This window comes from Sebastes fasciatus, chromosome 9, assembly GCF_043250625.1.
Source record: "Sebastes fasciatus isolate fSebFas1 chromosome 9, fSebFas1.pri, whole genome shotgun sequence".
NCBI lineage: Eukaryota > Metazoa > Chordata > Actinopteri > Perciformes > Sebastidae > Sebastes > Sebastes fasciatus.
In genome coordinates, this window is record NC_133803.1 from 31,490,619 (window position 1) to 31,499,554 (window position 8,936).

Below are 8,936 nucleotides of genomic sequence, written 5' to 3' on the forward strand. Positions count from 1 at the left end.
ACAACGACGACAACGACGACCAGGTGCCGTCTGTAACAGCAAGCGGTGTGAAGAGAACACTGCTGAGCTGCAGCAAAACATTCCCAGTCCCAGACTCAAGGAGACTGAGGTGTTAACAGCTGTGTTTTAACATCATTAAACACGGCTGTTACAAGTTAAAAGTCACCAACAACCTGTCTATAACCAACAACGTATATTGATAAGAAGTGAAAGTCAATTGTTCGTTCCATTGCACCATCAGCGCCCAGCAGCAGAGCTACGCTTCCACCATTTTGGACTGAAAGTGACTACCGGATGGAACATTTTAAAAATATGCATACTATTAGAACTCTTTACTTATTTATTTATTCAACCTTTTACCCGGCTGCTTCCCAGAGGAGCATAAAGAGAGCGATTGACATAAATGGAAGTGAATTAAAGTGTTCCTACTGGGAAGTTGATTTACATAAAAATAAAAAAATGAACCTCTGATTTACAGACGTCTCTTTATACATCCATGGACACGGACTCATTGGCGTTTTCAGTCCAAAATGGCAGCAGCGCTACTACAGTGCCATCTAGCGGCTGTTGTCAAAAAAAGCCCCAGAGTTTCGTCTCTTTGTCTCTTCTATACTCTTTGTTACCACCCTGTGGCTCTTACCTCAGTTGTCATGGACTCAAAGGACACATCAGTGCCTCCATCCCAGACGCACTGGACCCACATCAATGTGATGGTGATGATGATGTCACTGCAGGTGCCTCCCATCTGGTTCCATCACCCATTTGGAGAACAAGGATACATACACAATGGATGCTGTTTATTGACTTCAGCTATGCTGCCTGTAAAGAGAAGTAATGACAATAAAAGCACTTTAATACAGTTGGTGGCGGTAACATGCAAAGAATTGCAAATCAATCGCACATTTTTATCCATTGAAAATGTACCTGAAAGGGAGGTTTGTCAAGTATTTAATCCTCTTATCAACGTGGGAGGGTCCAAATATGCAGCTTTATGTACATGTGTGTATATATTTATGATTGTAAATCAATTAACAACACAAAACAATGACAGCTATTGTCCAGAAACCCTCACAGGTACTGCATTTAGCATAAAATATATGCTCAAATCATAACATGGCAAACTGCAGCCCAACAGGCAACAGCTGTCAGTGTGTCAGTGTGCTGACTTGACTATGACTTGCCCCAAACTGCATGTGATTATCATAAAGCGGGCATATCTGTAAAGGGGAGACTCGTGGGTACCCATAGAACCCATTTACATTCACTGATCTGGAGGTCAGAGGTCAAGGGACCCCTTTGAAAATGGCCATGACAGTTTTTCCTCGCCAAAATTTAGTGGAGATTTGGAGCGTTATTTAACCTCCTTCTCGACAAGCTAGTATGACATGGTTGGTACCAATGGATTCTGTAGGTTTTTTTAGCTTCATACGATACCAGTATCTTCTCTATAACTTTAAAACTGAGCCCGCTACAACCTAAAAATCACAAGTTGCGTTAATGCGTTAAATTAGATGCATTAAAATGGATTTGTGTTAACTTTGACAGCCCTAGTTTTTTTTTAATCCGCTTTCCAAATGTTTTATGAGGAAGGAATTTGAAGACACACACGATGTGTTTTGGTGAGAAACACTGATTGTAAATATAACTTTGGTTTGTTTATAAGAAAACTTCACGGAGCACCTTTAAGTTTCATTTAAACCAGTGTTTGGCACACTGAAACGGACACGGACAGATTCACACACTCAAAATGAAAAAAAGTTGTGAAACATGTCAAACTGTCTCGGTGCCACTGGGATGCTGGCTCGTAATCTAAAGTACTTTTGTAATCTGAAGAATGTGAAACTGAGACGTCCCACGAGCACCGAAGGTGTCGGCTTCAGTGTGTGTGACAAGTGAACGAGTGAACAGCGTCTCCTGTGGTGGCACACTTACAGAAGAATAGATGAGGCTACGGTCGGCCAATATATAAACAGCTGTTTGTGTTGTTGACAGCGTCGCTCAGACACATGAGTATCTCATGGCCGCTGGCACGCGAGGAGCGAACTCATAAACAACGGAAGGAAAACATACAGTAGCAGACAGCATCTGCAATTATACAACCAGCAACACTCATTATGAATGACCACTAGGACCCCATGCAGAATAGAAATAGTTTTAATTATGAGATTAAAGGCAGGATTAAAACAATATGCCAGATTTATAAATGTGAAATTAAAGATCTCCAACTTTGCCTCAAGAATCAAGGTTTTATTTCTTAACTTACTAAAAGATGAGCTACAAAAAAGATTGTTTAAATATAATTTTTCAATGAAATTTATTCAGGAGGACATCGTCTGAGACAGTGACACTGAACTCTCACTTTTAAACCCTCCTTTTAGGCCAAATATCTATTAACTACTTCACACTATGTACTCTTATCCTGGTGAGAAAGCTCCATGAAATGACATTTACGCCATCAAGTGACGGAAAATATACTATACATGATGGAGGCTGAGTGCACTCACTGTAAGTTATTTTGAACAAAGGCGTCTGCCAAGTGAATATCAGGTAAAATTATTTTTTAGAACTAACATCATTATTCTACATAAAGCTTCACTTTAAAGGGCGGCTCCATCTGCGTTCTTTTTCAAATGGAAAAGTCAACACTGAGTCAACGTTAGCTGTGCTAAGTTTGGAAATAAATGAAAGGGTTAGTTTAGATTTTTTTAAGTGAAGGTTGGTGTACGTATACTCCCGTGTTCTGAGCCCTTTCTGACAGGGAACTGAAGCCGTTATATCGCTGTCTTCAAAGCCCCCAGACTCCATTCATAAAAACAGTAATTTTGCCTCTCAGAACAGGGGAGTTGCTGCTCTACCGCTGCATCGATCGGTTCGTTTTTTTGTGTTGTTGTGTGACTTTCTGATCTGCCGGTACTCCTGTCTGCTTCCCTAAACTGGGAGCACGCCAACCGCCATCTAAGTTACTGTATGTAATGTTAATACACTGACTATAATTCAATTAAATTTATTTTTATATAGCGTCAAATCGTCAAATCATAACAGAAGTTATCTTAAGACTGTACTCTATAAGTTACAGAAACCCAACTAGAGATCCCCCCAGGTGCAACAGTGGCAAGAAAAAACCCAGAACCAACCTCTGGGTGGGCGGCCATCTGCCTCGATTATTACTAGTACTATTACAGTAATCTTCAACCTTCTTCAGGCAGTCGACGGCGTGAACGTGAGAATCTTTTCATCTTTACTCTCTGACACTAAAACCCGAAACATGAAAGTGGACTATAAGGATGTATATACTGTATATACTGTAAATGTAGCAGCGTCATCATGAAGGAAACAGCATTTTGATGCTAAAACATAAAATGTGAATGTTGGGATTTGAACACCACTGGGAAGATACAGGACGACATAAAAGAAAAATAAATGATGGACCCACCCTTTGAGAAGAAGATTTCATGAAAAAAGTATTTCATTGCAAGTTTTCCGGACTGGTTTTATACAGCTAACTACAGATAACTGCTATTTAATGAAAGTCCAACATCATTCTAATGTTAATGTTAAATATAAATCAACCAAAACTGTGAATTTGCTCCGACAGGACTCATACTGTGTCAGCCAACCGGCTCGTCTGACATGTAGAGACACAAAGCTTCGCCGTTAAGTAGTTGAGCTGTGAGGGGAACTGTAAAATACGCCGAACCCCCCTCGGCTCTTTTCAGTCGTCCTTCACAGACGATGTGTTCAGGCCCGGCTACAGTTGACCTGTGACCAGCAGGGTGTTCACAGATACCGAGTACACAGCTATTGTTTCTGTGGAAAGGCCCAGGCATGTTGCTTTGCATCATGGGAAAAACAGCATGATGTTAGTGGTGGTGCAGTCTGAATAATCTGCAGACAAAATGAATCCTGTAGATTCTGTGTTTACGCTCATCTCATGTTCATATTTCTTATGTTAGCCGATATCTTTTTTACATTTGTGTCTCTAAATGATGTTGCCTTTTGTTCTTATAATTGTCTGTATAGTTAACACAGTATACTGTATACAGTATGTATATACAGTATATATATAAATATGTCTCTGCAGTTGGAGTGGCAGTCCGACCTTCCCCCAGCTCAGCGACTGAGAGACCACATCAGTTCCTCCACACTGGGACAGAAATAGAAGCCCTTGTACATTGCAATGCAAACCAATACAACGGAGTGTGTGCTGAGACTGAAGACTTATTTTTAAGTGAGGCGACAATACAGTCTGGCTAGGAAAGGGTTTCCTGAGGAGAAACGTCTGAACACATACAGTAAGAGAGCATGGAACCAATCCTTCATGGTTTTCACTAGACAGTGACAGAAGTTGTTGAGTAGCGGCCGTGTCTGCCACGTTAAATGGTGAAAATGTGAATTATTTATTAATGGGAAAAAAAATTAATGGAAGACAAAAGGATCCATTCTTATTTTTCTCCCTTTTTCTTTCAACTCCATTCACGTGTCGCCTTTGTTTCACTCATATACATATTTATTGTGGCCTTTACAGTTCTTCGTTTTTTTATTTTGCCAATCTTCTTTCTTTGTGCGTAGGTTTATTTTTTTCTTCTTATATATCCATGGGTTTTTTTTGTGTGTTTTTATAGAAGTATAGGAGTATGAGTCATGCCAAAGCAGCCCCTTGTTAAAGTTAAAATATAGTTTTATTTCATTTGAAAAAAATAATAATGAAAAAATTTAGTTGGATAAATAAGTATAAGTAAATAACTATATACTGTATATATTATATATATACTGCATATATATACTGTATATATACTGCATATATATACAGTATATATACTGTATATATATATTTATGTATGTATATATACTGTATATTTATGTATGTGTGTGAATGTATATATGTATGTATGTATGTATGTATATATACATACATACATATATACAGTATATTTACATACATAAAAAAGTTACTTTGAAGTTACAGTAGTGATGTTTGCAATTTCTGTACTTATGTTACGTTGTTTACTTACGTGTTTTACTTAGTTTGCGTACTTATTTTAAGCCCAACCAGGACGTTTTTCCTAAACCTAACTAAGTGGTTTTGTTGTCTAAACCAGTGATTCTCAAAGTAGGGTCCAGGGACCCCGAGGGGTCCAGGGACACTCTGTCGGGGGGGTCCACAAAATAATTTGCTATAATTATAAAATTGTGCTGTATCATTAAATAGAGCATATCAACAGATGGGGTCCATTTGCACCAATAAAACAAGCATATTGTGTATCGTATTGTAGCTTTGGGCAAACAGAAACTCTGATATGATTGTGACACACAGCAATGAGTTAATTATACTAACGTTACTGAACGTCAGCTGTAGACTGGTAAATCTAAATATCTGGATTTATTAGGACTATGTCAGTCTTGCTACTGTTCATTTTCTGAATGCTTTTAAGATCAATTACTTGATGTATAAAATGCGTTATCATAACAGGCAGAAATGTCCTTAAAATGTTGTGCAATTTATACCCATGAGATTGGTTTGATATGTGTATATTATATATATATATATGTATATATATATATATATATACATATGGAAGTTGCTAACAGGTAGGTGTAGCCTATATATGGAGGGACTGTAACTAAAAGGAACTTTCTACTTTCTACTACCTTTCCAGAAAAAAGGTAGTAAATGGACCTTGAGTTAAGACAGTTTTAAGGCTCTTTGTTATGTCATAATTATCACTTCTTTGCAAATATAAATCATCCACTGACGAAAAAAAATCACTGTTGTTTAGTAGATGCACTTCCAGCACTAACCTTGCTCCGCTGAACACTTCACAATAAAAGACCCCCCGTGTTTCACCAGCTTAATGCTTTTAATGTGAAGCAGCAGCAGCAGCAGCAGGAAGTGTTGGGTGAAATCAACACAAGCGGTAATAAAAATAACAGTAGGCCTATTTTTAGGCTGCATACTTTCTGTGAATCCCTCCTGCCTGTCAAGGCTATTTGGATCCTGCTGGAGAGGAAGGACCGCTACCCTAAAAATGAAAACTAGCTGATATAGGAGTAATAATATCTGAATGTAACATTAACCCTCAACTACCAACATATTTCACAAACGAGGTCAACCGACTGGGCCGTTCCTGGAGAGCCCCGGAATAAGCTACTGGAGGAAATGCTATTAAAGCGGAAGTATGCGAGATTGGAGCAAATATGATTAAAACAAAGTTATTTTTATGAAACAGTTGCTATATCGTGAAAGTAGTACATGAAAAAAAATCATGTCCCTCTGTGTCCTCCAGTGTCCTCCGATGTCCTCCAGGTTCCTCCGGTGTCCTCCGGTATCCTCTCCTCCGGTGTCCTCCGGTGTCCTCTCCTCCGGTGTCCTCCAGTGTCCTCCGGTGTCCTCTCCACTGGTGTCCTCCGGTGTCCTCTCCTCCGGTGTCCTCCAGTGTCCTCCGGTGTCCTCTCCACTGGTGTCCTCCGGTGTCCTCTCCTCCGGTGTCCTCCAGTGTCCTCCGGTGTCCTCTCCACTGGTGTCCTCCGGTGTCCTACGGTGCTCTTAACGGCATCTGCAAGATTTCACAGACCAGAGGTAAACAACCAGTCAGAGCTGATCTGAGGTCTGCCGTCTCTGAGAGCCGGCTGTCAATCACTCGTGAACTCCGACTAAACAGTCAAACTAGTCAGCGCTGATCAAATATGAATCAATATTATGTTACTGTAATGCATATTTCTCTCCTCAAATGTTCTCAGGATCATCTTGTAGTGCACGGTTTAGCTGTAAAATGAGAACGTTTTTTGACGCCGCCACCATTGTGAAATCTGTTGAAGGAACGCCAAGTTCTGGTCACATGACCGGAGCACAGCCGATAGGAACGCTCTCTCAATGAAATGACCTGTGATTGGTCAAAGTCTCCCGTCACGAGCTAGATTTTTTAAAAACTGAAAACAGCCATGAGGAGGTGTAGAAGTCTAGTTATCTCTCAGAACACTTATATTACAATATGCTGAAAGGTTATTATGGAATTTCTGCCCAATGATGCCAAAAATATACTGCCTACTGCCACTTTAATGCATGTTACTAACGACGCTGACCTTCCCCAGAGTGTTTGTGCTGTCTGGTCTCACAGGTATCCATGGATCAGGGTTACACCCGGATCGAGGTTACAACTGTAAATTATAGAGTACGGTCTAAGTACAGTCTAAACCTGCTCTGTATGAAAAGCATCTTGAGATAACTTCTGCTAGGATTTGTTGATATATAAATAAATTGAATTGAAACAATAAAAAGATCAGAGCAAAGTTCAGAGTCGGCTGATTGCCGTGCTGCTTATTAATAATAATTAAAAGATTTTTTAGAGCCTAAGTCAAACTTGAGGCACAATTTTGTTAAATGTACAAGGAGTGTAATTTTCCCCAAAATTCTGCCTCCCCGGGTCGGTTGTGACACCTTGTTCTATTTGAACACTTTATATTTACAATGTCACATGTTCACACGTTTCTTTGAGAAAAAGAAAACATTTGTAAAATTATTATATTTTCATAAATTAATTATAGCCTTCACTTCAGTGGCACCGATCAGCTCAACGCGGTTGCCATGACGACATGTAGTCTATCAAGAATCCACTGATGGTGGGAGGTCAGGGAGGTGGATGGGTCAAACAAACACCAGACTTTCAATGTATACGTGTATATCTTTGCTCGACGCTGCGAAAAGCTGTCGTGGCGAAACTGATGAATATTAGTTTATACTAAAGGAGGGAAGGGAATTATTCAGTTTTCTGTCCTGAGAATTAAAAGTCAAATTAAAAGTTTAACATAAAAAATACTGTTGCAGTGTACTTTTTATTTTGTTATTTTCCCCCCGGCTTTGGTTTGAAAATCCTCCCTATTGTTGAGGTCTCATATTGGCAAGCATGGTGGTGGGTGGGGGGCTCCAAATCAGAATTTCACCTCTAGGGCACCAGAAGGTCTAGAGCCGGCCCTGTTCTCTGATTCTACCTTGGAGCAGCAGCATGTACCCAAACACATTAAATTAAACTGCATCCATATTTGTCCTTTATTATGTTTCCTGAGGAATTAATTCATCCAGATCATCTTAATGAACTCCTGCTTTGTGATAACTTGATGTGTGCTGTGATTTTCCGCTTGTCTGCCCTACAGACTAAACAAAGGTGACATTTACACCCAGTGGAGGCCGTTTTTTTTAATCTCTCTCCACCTGGCAGCAGCTCGCACGCATGCGCATTGAGTAATGGACAGCATTGGTGGTGCTGCGGTGGGAGTCTCATGTCCTCAAGTGAGCGTTATTTATTTTAAATAAAATTATAATCATGCCAGTAATCCCCATCATCAGTAATCCTTTTTTTTGTGTGTTGCGTAACACTTCCGTTCCTGTCCACATAACATAAAGGCTGCATGGAGACAGACAGGTTGTGAATGAGGGTATGTGAAGGTCACCCACATACCCTCATATATATAGGCTGCATATACACACACACACATTCCACGCTGCTGTATAGTTAATAGATGTTAGATAGATATCATGTGAGTGTGTGTTTCAATATATCCTTGATGCAATATACACCTCAAGTGCAACCTTGTTTACATTTTATTTACCCTAACCTCTGTTTACATTACATCTATTTTTATATTTTATACTTCTAGTGTAACACTTCTGTTTATATTTATTTATTACATCTACTTTACCTGTTTTATTTGTCTTATTATAACTGTGTGTGTTTTTACCTGTAATATGTTTTATCTGCCTCGTTTAGTCTTGTCAAGTATTTGTTTTTAAGCACAGACCAGAAGTGGCAACTGTGAATCTCGTTGTATTTAATACGATGACAATAAAGCTTTCTATTCTATTCTATTCTATTATATATATTATATTGTGTTTCTACTTTTTTTGAACATTACAGCATGTAAACATGTTCTAGTAGAAACAC